General features: G+C 36.9%; 1 protein-coding gene and 1 pseudogene across 5 annotated transcripts in view; one reads left to right on the top strand and one right to left on the bottom strand.

The window, feature by feature from the left end:
* The window catches only part of HYCC1 (hyccin PI4KA lipid kinase complex subunit 1), a 92,738-nt gene that overhangs the window by 5,574 nt on the left and 71,848 nt on the right, over positions 1 to 15,316 (top strand). The window lies entirely within an intron of this gene.
* Positions 7,378 to 7,589, bottom strand: LOC100620741 (small ribosomal subunit protein eS27-like pseudogene; annotated as a pseudogene).

The raw sequence follows: 15,316 nt of genomic DNA, 5'->3' as shown, positions 1-15,316 counted from the left end.
AGATCCGAGCCCTGTCTGTGACCTACACCACAGCTCACGGCAATGCCGGATCCTTTAACCCACTGAGCAAGGTCAGGGATTGAACCTGCATCCTCATGGATACTAGTCAGATTCTTAACCTACTCAGCTACAACAGCAACTCCCTGTTCCTCACTTAATTCTTAACTTTATCAGGGGGCTCAAAGCAAATAATTAATACCTAAATATTATTTGACCTTGTATTTGATCATAAGTAAAGGTGGAGTGAAAAACTTATCTGATTGTTTCCTAGAGTTCTGAAAATTCCTTTCATTGTGATTAAAGTATAATAGTATGATCAGATCTAGAGAGGGTAGGCATGCCTAGTTTTGGTGCAGCCTAAAAGAGTGGGAATATCAGTGTTGACATGATTTTGAATACTATTGTTACTATGGTCAATGCGATATTGTAAATGTTGTGTATTTTCTTAATTATTAAGAAAATAATGCATAATGATTGTAAGATACATAATGATTATAAGATATTTGGAAGATTCAGGAATGTGTAAATGATAACATTTATAGTGCCTCTACCCAGAGATAATTATTATTAACACTTTGATGACTATCCTTATAGGTTCTTTTAAATCAGATTTACTCTTTTTTTTTAACCAAAAGTGTCCATATTGTACAACTCTTTTTGTTGTGCATGCTGTTTTGTTTCTAGCTTATTTTCACTTAATTGAGTGAATGGTTACTTGAGTCAATAAAATATTATTCTTTTACATAATATCATTTTAAATGTGTGGCTAATATTCCAGCATGTGGATTTATCATCATTTATTTAACCAATGCTTCAGTTGTTGAAAATTTAAACTCTTCTCAGTAATTTTGAAAGAATAGTTTAGTAGTTAGCTTCTTGATGGATTAATCATTGCACATATCTTTATTTCCTTAAGACAAATTCTGAAGTCAACAGGTATGCATATTTTAATTATTTTTGATTGATATTAATAGATTACTTTCCAAAAAGTTTTAATTAATATTAATTTTTTGAGTTTGCTTGTGGTGCAGTGGGTTAAGGATCCAGTGTTGTTAACTGCAGTGGCTTGGGTCATTGCTATGGCTTGGGTTACTGGCTCAGGAACATCCCACAAGCTGTTGGTGTGACCAAAAAACAATTATTTTTATTAATTGTGCTTGAGAATGCCAGCATCCTCTCCATACTGAAAAACTGTCATTTCGATAAGAAAAGTTGTATCTTCTAGACATTTTTTTGTTTCATTATTAATGATATTAAATGTACTTTCTTGTAAATTATCTGTTAATGTCCTTTGTTTATTATGACATTGGACATTTAAAAAAACTGAGTTATAAGAGCTCTTTGTATATAAAACTATTACACCTTGGTCAAATTACATTGCAAATAATTTCTTCAGTTTGTCATTTGCATCCTAATTTTGTTTTTGGTATGCGTTTTTTCTTTTTAAACAGATTTTTAGGGAGTTCCATTGAGGCTCAGCAGTAATGAACCTGACTAGTATTCATGAGAATTTGGGTTCCATCCCTGGCTTTGCTCAGTGGGTTAAGGATCCGGTGTTGCCATGAGCTGTCATGCAGGTCACAGACGTGGTTCAAATCCCGTGTTGCTGTGGCTGTGGCGTAGGCCAGCAGCTACAGCTCCAATTGAACCCCTAGCCTGGGAACTTCCATATGTTGTGGTTGTGGCCCTAAAAAGACAAAAGACAAAATAAAACAAAAAAACCCACAGATTTTTAACATTCAGTATAGTTAAATCTATCAAATTTTTCTTTCATGATATCTGCCTGCCTAGAAGGCCTTCCTGCATTCCCAAAGTATGTAGGTATTCACCTCTACTTCCTTATATTACGTTCAGAGTTTTAAAAAAACCTTTACATCTTTAATCTGTTTGGCATGTACTTTAAGGTAGAGTGGCAGGTCAATTATTTTAATACCGTTTACTGAACAATTATCTTTTCCCAGAGGTTTTAAATACTTTTTTTTTTTTGTCTTTTTACCTTTTTCTAGGGCTGCACTCGAGGCACATGGAGGTTCCCAGGCTAGGGGTCTAATCGGAGCTGTTGCCACCAGCCTACACCACAGCCACAGCAACGAGGGATCTGGGCCACGTCTTCAACCTACACCACAGCTCATGGCAACACCGGATCCTTAACCCACTGGAGGGAGGCCAGGGATCCAACCCGCAACCTCATGGTTCCTAGTTGGATTGGTTTACCACTGAGCCACGATGGGAACTCCTAAATACCTTCTTTATTGTATGCCAATTCATGATTTTTTTTCCTAGGTTTTTTTTTTTTTTTTTTTTTTTTTTTTGTCTTTTGTCTTTTTAGGGTTGCACCTGTGGTATGTGGAGTTTCTAGGGGTTGAGTCAGAGCTGTAGCCACAGGCCTATACCACAGCCACAGCAATGCAGGATCTGAGCTGTGTCTGTGACACGGCAACAGCGGATCCTTAACCCACTGAGTGAGGCCAGGGATCAAACTCTCATCCTCATGGATACTAGTTGGGTTCTTTAACACTGAGCCACGATGGGAACACCTTTTTCTAAGTTTTCTATACTGCTTCATTGGATTATGTTCTTTGCTCTAGTAATTCCAAACAATTCTGATTATTGTAACTTTTTTTTTTTTAACGGCCACACCCGGGACATATCAAAGTTCCTGGGCCAACAGTTGACTCTGAGCTGCAGTTGTAGGCAACACTGGATTGTTTAACCTACTTCACCAGGCTGGGCTGGTACAGGGATCAAACCCAAACCTCTGCAGCAACCTGAGATGCTGCAGTTGGATCCTAAACCAGCTGTGCCACAGCGGGAGCTCCTATTGTAACTTTTTAGTGTATTTCACTAATTATGTTGTGTGAATTCCTATTATCTATTTAAAAACATTGTCAGCATTTCTCATATATTTCTTTTTTTCAGATTACCTTTAATTCAGTTAAGATCCTAAACGAACCCAATTGTTATTTCCAAATTAATTTTTTAGAGATAACTGTGATATCTTTACAATATTTTCATCTTTTCTTCAAGTCATCTTTATGACTCAGTGTTTTAGAGTTTTCTTCGTGTGGTTCTGCCTATTTTTAAAGTTGATTTTTGGTATCTTAAAACTTGTGGTTGCTTTTCCGTGTGGACTATTTTTTACATTTTTTTAAAAGAGGGTAGCATCTGGAGTTGCTGTTGTGGCTCGGTGGTAACGAACCCAACTGATTTCCATGAGGATATGGATTCAACCCCTGGCTTTGCTCAGTGGGTTAAGGATCTGGCATTGCTGTGAGCTGTGGTGTAAGTCTCAGACATGGCTTGGATCCCACATTGCTGTGGCTGTGGCCTAGGCAGGCAGCTGCAGCTCCAATTTGACCCTTAGCCTGGGAACTTCTGTTTTCTAAATGGTCATGTTACAAAATTCGTAATAGTTTTTATTGGATTTTGAAATAAAGCAGTCACAGCATTTGTAATTAGTCATAATTTTGTTTTCTTGGCAATATTTAATATATTTTTTAAACTACATTGATCAGAACATCTAGATGAATGCTAAATTATAGTAGTGAATAGTGAGCATTTTTGACTCATTTCTCATTTGAATGAGAATACCTTTAGGATTTCACAGTAGTGTATTTTTTTTTATTTCTGCCATACCCCACAGCATGTGGAAGTTCCCAGGCCAGGGATCAAACCCGTGCCACAGCAGTGACCTGAGCCACTTCAGTGACAATGCCAGATCCTTAATCCACTGCTCTATCAGGGAATTCCTATGTATTCTTTTTGACATTTTTTTTCAGTATGTCAATGAAATAGTTTCCTATTTCCCCTTTTTTGGAATTGAGATTAAATTGGAAAAAGATATTAAATTTGATCACATACTCTTGCAGTGTATATTGAGATGATTATATGGTTTTTCTTCTTTTACCTTGGTTGGTGAATTATATTAGAAGATTTTCTAGTAGATTTCACCAATTTTAAAGGCAACTTGGAAATACCTCTTTAAAATCTAGATTTGATTGTCATGTAAGATCTTTAGTGTTCTTTTATATTACCCTTTTCAGGTTTTGATTTCTGAATATCCTAGCTTTGTAAAACAGAAAAAATTAAAAGTGTTCCATCTTTTTATATGCTCTAGCAATCTCTTCCTTGAAAGTCTGAAATAGTTGAGCTGTACTAATGTCTAGGTCTTTTTGGACTGAATAAACTTTGTTAAGATTTCAATATATGCTACTTTCTAAGTACTTTGCATAATTAATATTTCATTTATCTGTGCACAACTTTGCAAGATAAGTATTTTTATTCTTATTCTACAGATAAAGAAACCGAAAAAAAACCCACTGTACACTTTAACAGGCAAATTGTATTAAAACTGTTAAGATAAAAAGAAAGAAACTGAAATGCAGAGTTCTCCCGTGGCTTAGCTTGTTAAGGATCCTTTCACTTTGGTGGTTCAGGGCACTGCTGTGGTATGGGTTTGATCACATGCCTAGGAACTTCTGCTAGTGGTAGAGTTTAAACTCAATTCCTGTCTGATGCCATAACTCATGTTTTTAAATCAATACTCTAATTGTTTTTTCCTTTTGGCTTCTTAAAATTTTTTTAGGGCCACACCCACGGCATATAGAAATTCCCAGGCTAGGGGTCGATTTGGAGCTGCAGCTGCTGGCCTATGCCACAGTCACAGCAACGCCAGATCTGAGCTGCATCTGCAAACTACACCGCAGCTTGCGGCAACACCATATCCTTAACCCCCTGAGTGAGGCCAGGGATTGAACCCTCATCCTCATGGGTGCTAGTCAGGTTCTTAACCCACTGAGCCACAATAGGAACTCCTCTAATTTTTTCTTAATTAGGACTCTTCTCTTATGCTCTGTTACTGAGAAGTGAACTTAATTATTTTATTAATTTATTTTATTTTGTTTTTTCTTCATTGCCCAATTAGTTTTAGTTTTTGGTAACCCTGTCATAATTATTACTGATCTGCTCTGTGTTGCTATCATATGTTCTGCTGTTTTAACAAATACAGCCCAGTATTGTTATGCTAGACAATACCAGAATGGGAACAGGGTGATATTTGTTTAAAGCACTTTATATAATTCACATTTTAATTTATTGTGTGTTCAAGATCAAGTTGCAGTCCTGAATCCTGTTTGTGCCTTGTAAAGAATGTTAAGTGCAATGCATATAAAAGATCAAGGAGCTTTGGAAATAGTATTTTTCCATTCTAGTTTAAATATTTGTCATTGTTGAAGCTTGCATCAGGATAGCCTTTTAGTAGTAACTGTTAAATGATATTTGTTTGGTGTGTGCTTTCTTGAACAAAGAGTCTTTTGATTAGCAGATGAACATTAGTTGCTTTCTCATATAAATACATAAGCATTCATTCATGTATTTGCACTAGAACTAATGAAAACATGATGTATGAGTTCTTGACCTGTACAATGAAAATTATTTGAGATTTCAGCTGTTGGAAGATCTGCATTTACTCTTTTATAGAGGAATGTACAGGGTTGGAAATTTAAGAGAAAAATGTAAATCTTAAAGTGCTTAAGTTGGGCAAGCAATTATAAACTCTCTGTCTTTGAGCGCCTGTGAGTTTTTTTCCCCATTTAAATGTAAGTAACATTGAGTTAATTCAATTCGGGTTTTGGTTCTAATCAACATACAAGACTATACTCACTCCCCACCTCCAGCTAGTGCAGGGTATAAAAATCTGCCAGTGTGACCTGGCACATATATACCCTTTTGATTTAATTTCAAAGTTCCTATTGATTTGTTAATCCATAGATATTATTGTGGTAGACAGAGTTACAACATAGTCTCTAAAGCAGTGCACACTTTAGTGGTTTAGAAGGAGAGCCTATTTTGTAAAATTGTGAAACTTCGAGTGGGTCTGAATAAAAGAATGGAGAGAAAGGTGAAAGTATTTTAAAAGTACGGAAGGAGAAATGTGCAAATTGAAAAGACTATTAGAGAAGAACAGAAAATTAGAAGAATGGGTTACGTGGGTGATAGAAGCAGAATATTGAAGTCAGTGAAGTCTTAGAGTTTCAGAAAGGAAGATGCTTGAGGCAAGGTTAAAGAATGAGTATTGCGAGAGAACCAATAGAATTGTTATTTTTAGGGTCGTGAGTTTATGATGAGAACCAAATATATACTGTAAAGGGGGTTTAAGGATCAAATTGGTGGTGAGATTGGAGGCAGTGGCAGTAAATTAGGCTACTAAATCAGAAAGTTAATCAGTGAAGAATAAGAATGAAAATAACTGGAGGGCATTAGAATCTAATGAAGCTTCTTGCCCACCCCATCCTGAAATGCATTTTGTCCAATTGAATGAAACAGAAATTGTCCACTTGAAAATATTTTGTTAGTGATAATTGGAGCTATCGTTATTGAGCATTGGTGTTATGACAGTGCTTTATTTGTATCATTTTTAATTCTCAATTCCTGTAATGTAGATGTTATCATCTACTTTTTACAGTGGAGAAAACTGATAAAGTTTAACTTGGTGGAAAGAGGGCATGAGTTTTTTGGACTCTTTTCATTATGTCATGTTGTGTCCTTGAGCTGTGTTAAAAAACTTACGGAAGCGGTGGTTGTAAAAGGAATATAAGGTATGGTTCCTCTCCTTATGGAAAGGAGCGGAAGAGAAATTTTAGTTATGTTTGCTGTATTTTGTGTTAACCATGTTTTCTATTTGAAATGTTTTATAAAAGGATTCGTTCCAATAAGCTGTTCTACCTTATGTATAACATTTTATTTGGAGATGAAGTGGTTCTTTTTATCCATGATAATGATAGGCTGCGAGGAAAGGAAGGACAGCCCAAGAAAGATGATGTCAAGAAAAGTTAGAGTAAAACTTATTCTTTTCTCTGTGAGAGCCATGAAAATTGTATTGTGCTGGTCACAAGATGGTAATCAGGACAGATATTTTTCATGACACCAGATTATAAAGCTCCAGAGTTTATTGTAATATAATACGATTTATTTAGTTTGGATCCATCAGTCAGGAATTTGGTTATTGGTGAAAGAGTCCAAATAGATGTTTAATTTTCTGTTATAAAAGCAAATCCTTTCTTCAGAAACAATGCATAATTGAAAAGAAATACTTAAACTACTTTAGGGATTAAACATTCTTACAGGACTTTCAAATACTTTGAGAGAACCAAGGTAAAAATTTTTGCTGTATTAATTTTAATTTCATATTCGGCTACAAAAAGAAAAAGAAAAAAGAAAATAAAGGACATAATTTAGCTGCAAAGCAACATCTAAGTTACATTTCATTATACTAGTATAAGACTTAATGTCATCACAGACTTTAAAAAATAATATTTTTTTGGTATCCAAAATGTGTTTATTGGGATTGTTTACCATTCATTTTGATTCGGGGTGCTTCTAGTGCTGCTTCCACCTGAAGAAGCATCCTTCTGTAAGCCTTGCTTTTCCTCTTGTAGGCTGGCAGAGGAACAGTAGAGCAGCCAGCACACAAAACTAATGTTTGTGAATGGCTAAAGACCGTCATGATTTTATAGCACCCTGGGCATTTCACATCCATGAAGTAGGAATTGGGGCTCTGCACCAGGCGCTTCTTCTTGTGTTTCCTTTTCTCTTCTGGAGAGGGATGAAGGAGATTCTTTGCGAGAGCCACATTCTCTTAGGATGTTGTCACCGGCGGAAAGGCTAAAAAACAATTTTATGGAGTTCCCATTGTGGCTTAGCGGTAATGAACCCAACTAGTATCCATGAGGGTGCAGTTCCATCCCTGGTCCAGCTTAGTGGGTTAAGGATCTGGTGTTGCCGTGAACTGTGGTGTAGGTTGCAGATGTGGCTCAGATCCTGTGTTGCTGTGGCTATGGGGTAGGCCAGCAGCTGCAGCTCCAATTCATCCCCTAGCCTGGGAACTTCCATATGCCGCACATGCAGCCCTAAAAAGAAAAAAAAAATTTTATAGTTCAGCTACTGCTAAAACAAATTGACTGTTAACCCAGTTAGTATGAATCAAGATGATCTTATTGAACTGTTTATTTCTGCTTTGGTTACTGTAAGTTTTTTAAATCAAGAAAAATGATTATATTAAGAGCCACTGAGTTTCAAATTGAGACAAATCAAATAGAATTTTTTAGTATAGTCAAGATCTGTTGCTTTTATTATTATGGTTCTATTAGTACATATTACCACCAATTAATTGTGTTTATTTGCACTTTCTTATCGTACCCTCTTTTGTACCCCCCCCTTTCTAATTAAACATCTGAACCTCTCTTGGCAGACATCATTAATGGTTGAAGTCGCATCCCAGTTTTCGAAAGGGCAGTGACTCACCCTAAGACATCAACTCAACCCTGAGTCACTTGGAGTTTGGATCTGTTAACATTTCTCTCTTTTTTGTCTCCAACATTAGAGAGGGAAAACTACCTCTTCAGAATAATAATAAAAACCCTCAAAAAACCATGAAGGAAATTAAGTAGAGCTGTGCATTGGAAAGTATATTTCTATATGTTGTAATTTTGGAGAAAGAGGAAGGAAGGGTGAATGATAGCAAAATGACTGCAGGATAATATTTACATTGGGCCTTCTTTCAGATTCCTCCTCATTTTCCTCATAGCATTTGTTTTATTATTTTATTTTATTTGCTTATACCCTGATTTGCCTTGATTTGTTTCAAACGGGATTAAAGGTCACTTTTGCTATTTTAGATTTATGTGTTTCCTTTAATAGACTGTGAATCCAAATCAGGGACTATGTCATATTCAGTTTTGTACATCTAGCATCTAGGATGTAATAGACATTTAATAGTTTACAGAATAAATGGATGATATTTAAGCACCTCTAATACAAGAAAAGAGAGATTAATTGCTGCAATCCTAGTTTATTGTATGCATCTTTGATGGGGTTAATGGGCTGAATTGTATCTCCTCCCTCACCTCGCATTTGTGGTTTTTTTTTTTTTAATTTTTTTTTCTTTTTCTAGGGCCACATGTGGAGGTTCCCAGGCTAGGGTTCTAATGGGCGCTGTTGCCACTGGCCTATACCACAGCCACAGCAACTCGGGATCCAAGCCGAGTCTGCAACCTACACCACAGCTCACGGCCACTGAGCGAGGCCAGGGATCGAACCCGAAAACCTCATGGTTCCTAGTCAGATTTGTTAATCACTGAGCCACAACGGGAACGCCTCACCCTGCATTTGTATGTTGAAGTCCTAATTCCCAGTGCTTTACAATGTAACTGTTTTTGGAGAGAGGGTCTTTGTAGAGGTGATTAAGTTAAAATGAGGTAATTAGGGTGGGTCCTAATCCAATGTGACCAAAGTCTTTATAAGAGGAAATTTGGGAGTTCCCTTGTGTCCGTAGCAGGTCAAGGATCTGGTGTTGTCACTGTCATGGCTCATTGTTATTGCTGTGGTGTGGGTTTGATCCCTCTCCTGGATCAAACATGCCATGGGCACAGCCAAAAAACAGAACAGAACAACAACAACAAAACAAACAAACAAAAAAATGAAAGAGGAGGAAACCTGAATATGGTTTGACAGATGAACGATAATGTAAAGGGAGAAGATGGCTGCAAACCAAGGAGAAAGACCTGGAACAGATCCTTTCCTTAATGGCTCCCAGCAGGAATCAACCCTGCTGAAACCTCCATTTTTAGGCTTCTGGCCTTCCAGAACTGTAGGAAAATAATTTCTGTTGTTTAAGCCACCCAGCCTGTGGTACTTTGTGAGGGCAACACTAGTGAACAAATGCAGCTGGCTTGTATTCTTGGCTGTAGCAAAATCTCAAATACCCTTAATTTGCTTATCTCCAGGGAACAATTTGGCAAACTCAATGCCAAAACCTTAAAACTTTTTACTCTTCCCTCAGGCAAGACATGGGAGAGAGAAATTTGGATGGCTTAACAGAGGAAATAATAACTATTCATCTCCTTCTACCTGCTTACAAATTTTTTTTTTTTTTTTGCTTTTTAGGGCCGCACTCACAGCCTATGGAAGTTCCCAGGCTAGGGGTTGAATCAGAGCTGTTGCTGCCAGCCTACACCACAGCCACAGCAATGTCATATCTGAGCCACATCTGCAACCTATACAACAGCTCATGGCAACGCCAGATCCTTAACCCACTGAGTGAGGCCAGGGATCGAACCTGCATCCTCATGGATGCTAGTCAGATTCGTTTCTGCTGCGCCATGGCGGGAACTCCTTTCTTACCAATGTTAATTACTGGCGAGTAGCTGGCTCTCCCTAGTTCATTTGAATTTGTTAGGTTTGGCATGGAGAAAATGTTTGAGACATTTGTGTTCTTAAGTTTTCAAGAGCTTCTGCCAATAAACCTGGTTGCAGGTTTAGTGTGGAAGGGGAAAACTGAATAAAATTGTTTTTATTAAGATATTAATTTGAACTAATTGCCTGTGTGTGTAGTATCAACAACATTGTTTTGCCTGTGTCATGATCAACAGGGCAGAGCAGTGTGTCTTTTGGCCCTTGCCTATTTGACAATTGCCATACCCTTTGTCATCAACCAGTCATACTGAGTTGCCATAGCCATTTTTAGCATTTTTTATTACATGATTTAGACATAGCTAAATATATATGCAGTTTTTAGCATCTATTTCTTTTTGTCGTTTTAAAATTGTGTCGTGTTTTGAGATACTTAGTTGAAAGAGAAAGTTTTGAACAAGTATAAAAGAAGGAGGAGTTCCTTTGTAGCAGATTGAGTTAAGGATCTGGTGTTATCAGTGTAGCAGCTCAGGTTGCTGCTGTGCTTTGGGTTTGATTCCTGGCCTGGGAACTTCTGCATGCCTCAGGGGTGGCCAAAAGAAAAAAAAGAAAAAGAACATTTGCTCTTTCATCATTTGGATGTCATCTACGTGTTCCAAGCATAGAGTAAACTAAATTACCTGGCAGAATGAATAAAGATCTTAGTCCTAGAGTTTTAAAAAAAATTATATTTGCCGTAAAGCCAAACAAAACAAACAAACAGAAAATCCTCCAGTTTATGGGCAAGCAAGAATTTTAACCTAATTTTGGTATTTAAACTTCAGTCACATTTACACAGTCTGGGGGGCCCCATTGTTTTTTTGTTTGGTTTTGTTTTGCTTTGCTTGCTTTTTTCTTTTTTTCTTTTTGCTTTTTAAGGGCTGCACCTGCAGCATGTGGAGGTTCCCAGGCTATAGCTGATGGCCTACGCTTCAGGAACACCAGATCCGAGCCGTGTCTGCAGCCTACACCATAGCTCACAGCAATGCCGGATCCTTAACCTGCTGATTGGGGCCAGGGATCGAACCTGCAACCTCATGGTTCCTAGTCGGATTCATTTCCCCTGCACCACAATAGGAACTCCTAGAGCACCATTGTTAACAGTCTGTAAATACTGTGGTAAATACCAGTGATGTACTTTTTCATCTCTTTTCCTTCATTCTAGTTGTTAAGAAAAATACTGAAACCAATAATTTCCTCAAAGTTACATGCTAGCAAGTGGCAGAGCTTGGTCTCACTATAAATTGAAAACTTTTCCTGTAGTACCCTACCATGTTCTTCTGTGACCCTGTAGTTCTCAGTTTGCCAAGCAGAATCACCTGTGTAATTTATTTTCCTCTACCAATTTATTTTGAAATGAAAATATTCTCTTGTTCAGTTTAGAATGAAAATATTAAGAAGGAAAGAATGAAAGACTCATTATTCACAAGACAAGTACCAGGAACTTTGAACTGCAATGTGCTGGGAGTAGGGATTGCTAGCATGAGTAATGACTGAGAATGGGGATTTTGGAGTTGGGCTTCTTGGGTTCTAATCCTAACTCAACCACTGATTAGCGTGTGATCTTGGACAAGTTATTTCCTTAAGCTTCAGTTGCTTTTTTTTTTTTTGCTGAAATGGAGATTATATTAATTCACCACTTAGGAAGGCTGGGAGGATTAAATAAAAATTCCTATAAGGCAATTAGCAGAGTGCCAGACACATAAGTGCTTGAGAACTGTTAGTCATTACTCACAGTATTACCTCTGGATATCTGTTGTTGACATGTTTGACTCACAGTTTTCCAGACTGGATTCCCAGTGATGCCCTTTGTAGCTGGACCATAAAGGATTACATGGTCAAATACATTTGGGAAAATATTTCATTCTAAACACTTTTTCTTTTGAGATTCATAACACAGATATAACATGTTAAAGGCTCTCAGAAATCCTTTAAAAAGAAAGAAAACTAACTTTCTTAAATAGTTACATTTTCACAGGGAAAGCCTTTTCTTCTGTTAATATTTTTAAAAATAGTTTAAAAGCAGTTTAGGAAGCATTATTTATACTTCCATTTACCCAGTTTATTGAATTAATAAGGACTGTTCTATTTACCTAAAGTTTATTGAATTAATAAGGACTGATTGTGACAATATGTTGTGTAGTTGGAGTAAGCCAGAAGTTTGGGATTCTAGTAATATCTCTGTAACCAATTAGGAGAGTGATCTTATATTTAACTTCCATATGTGCTTTCATTTCCTAGTCTGAGATGGGTAGATTACATCTCTAAAGTCCTTTTCTTTTACCTCTGAAATTCTGAATTATGGGGCTGTGCGGAGATTTCAAAGAATGTGTCTTTCCCCCCTTTTTGAAGTAACAAAATAAATGGGGAAAATGACTGTAAACAGTTGGTTACATTAAAGATTTGTCATTGAAATAACTTATCTATTATTTGACTTTTTTCAGCCTTGATACCAACTATCACATAGCCAGCCTTACAAATATGTTCTAGGAATAGGAGCTATGTTCCTGATCAAGTCCCTGATATCAAATTCATTATAGAAATAGTCACTAACAGAACTACAGCACCTTTGAGAAATCTGGTTAAAAATCATTCCTCGACAAGTTCAAAAATCTGTATATGGTTAAGAAAGTGAGTTTTGCTTTACAAACTTAATTTAGATTACTTTGTCATATTCTGATAAGTTTATGGCCTAACTGAAAAAAAAAAAAAATCTATCCTCAAAAAGAGATTTGTCAAATAGCATGTCCCCAAACCAGTACTAGTAATAATACCTTATATTCATTTATCATTCTACAATTTTGAGGGTTTTCACATGCTTTATTTTTCTTCTATTGTGTGTGATAGGGAGGGCAACTAGTACTTTTTCCACTTCCATGTCACTTAACACTCAAGTTACTTAAATTTTCTGAGCCTTAATTTCCATGTTTGCCTGGTCACACTGGAATAATTGGTGGAAACAGAACTCTGGCCCCAGCTGCTGTTCTAGATTTTCCCTGTATAGTTTTTCAGCATCTTTAGAATATTGTGTTCTGTTGTAGATGACACTCATTCAAATATCTTATCCAAATATTTACTGTTAATGCAGCCCATTGTTTTTTTAAGCACCTAAATTTCTACATGTAGTCATATTTCCCCCATCCTTGTTTGTCCAGTTTATTTTTCAGACTGAACTGTATGGTCTTCATTTAATTTCCGTTCAGCTTTACCTTTCAAGATTAAGGGTAAGACACCAAGCTGTCACAAGGATGTCCTTTCCATGAGTGTTAGCATGACTAAAGTGTTTGTGCATGTTTGTGAGTGTGTGAGGGGAGAGGAGGAATTGGCAATGGGTCATTTGTCTGTGGTGCTAATAGTTCTCATTTAATTATGAACTAAACAGGTAAATGGTTTCGTTAGCTATATATAATATAATATATATATATAATATATATATAATATTTTTCTGATTGGATTATTTATTTTTGAAAAATTCAGGAATCTTTTCATGAAATAACATTTTATGAAACTTTTGTCATCTCAGCTGTATTGCCAACATCTCTTTGTATCATATCCATAGCAGCAAACTTTAATACCTAAATATTTAAAATGTTTGAAATGTAAAATGATATGCCAACTGAATGGCACAATTCTTATAGGTAAAATTAAATTGGAAATTAACATTGAGGTAGAATAAAAGTTTACTGTCCTATGGAACAGTTATTTATAATTAATATGATTGTCTACCTCAAATATTTCAGATAATAGACTAAAGAATTATTAGATCTTTGGCTAAATATTAGTAGGATTGTTAGAAATGAAGTAAACAATACATAGGAAAAAGTGGGTTTCCAAAATACTTGAAAGCGGTTATAATTAAAAAGGAAAAAATGTAAAGTGTGGGAAAAAAGAGCTCATTTATAATAGCAGTAAAAATTAAGCCCTCTTAGATAACAAAATGCACAAGTATCCTTGGACCCAGCAGTGTTCTTTCTCTGAGTCTGTCCTATAGAAGTATTTTCAGAGAGAGTTCCTGCTATGGCACAGTGGGTTAAGAATCTGACTGCAGTGCCTTGGGTTGCTGCGGAGACATGGGTTCGCTCCCTGGCCCGCACAGTAGACTAAAGGATCCAGTGTTGCCACAGCTATGACTTAGGTTGCAGCTGCAGCTCAGATCCAGTCCCTGGCCTAGGAACTTCCGTCTTCCAAAAACTTTGCAGAAATACAAGAAAGTTTGTCATAGCATTGTTTGAATAGAAAATTTACAAACAACCATTTTGTTTTTTGTTTTTTGTTTTTTTTTGTTTTTTTTTTTGCTATTTCTTGGGCCGCTCTCGCGGCATATGGAGGTTCCCAGGCTAGAGGTCCAATCGGAGCTGTGGCCACCTGGCCTACACCAGAGCCACAGCAATGCGGGATCTGAGCCGAGTCTGCAACCTACACCACAGCTCATGGCAATGCTGGATCCCCAACCCACTGAGCAAGGGCAGGGACCGAACCTGAAACCTCATGGTTCCTAGTCGGATTCGTTAACCACTGCGCCACGACGGGAACTCCCAAACAATCATTTTGAAGGGCTGGAAAAAATTTCAAAAACAGGAAATACTCATAACTTAATAGATTTAGCTAAAATTATAATATTTAGAAAGTTTTTTTCTTCTTAAAAAGCCCCCTAATTTCTTTAAATGTATCCTGTGATGTTTTAGTTACATATTACTCTGTAGCAAATTACCCTCAAACTAAGTGGTTTAAAAACGAGAAAGGTATATTTTTCTCATGATTTTATGGGTTGACTGGGTTCAGCTGGCAGTTTTGCCTTTGCATAGCTAAAATCAGTATAGCTGAAGTCACTTGCGCAGCTGCATTTGACTGGGAGATTGGCCGAGGCTGAAATCCCCAAGGTGGCCTCTCATCCTCCACGGTCTTTCTTCACATGGCTTCTCATTCAGATGTCTATCCCTGAGCTTTTATAGCAAGGTGGTTACCTTCTAAGAGGAAGTATTTTAAGAAGACATGCCCCAGGTCCAAATTTTTATTAAGCTTTCGCTGGCATCATGTTTGCTAAAGTCCACTGGTCAAAACAGGTCACATTACCAAGTCCAGCATCAGT

This window comes from Sus scrofa, chromosome 9 (assembly GCF_054392235.1).
Source record: "Sus scrofa isolate SSC_HxYL_T2T_F1_AM1 chromosome 9, Sscrofa_HxYL_maternal_Yorkshire_Landrace_v2.0, whole genome shotgun sequence".
Lineage (NCBI taxonomy): Eukaryota > Metazoa > Chordata > Mammalia > Artiodactyla > Suidae > Sus > Sus scrofa.
Note: the sequence above shows the minus strand (reverse complement) of the source record. Positions and strands in the feature narration are given on the sequence as shown.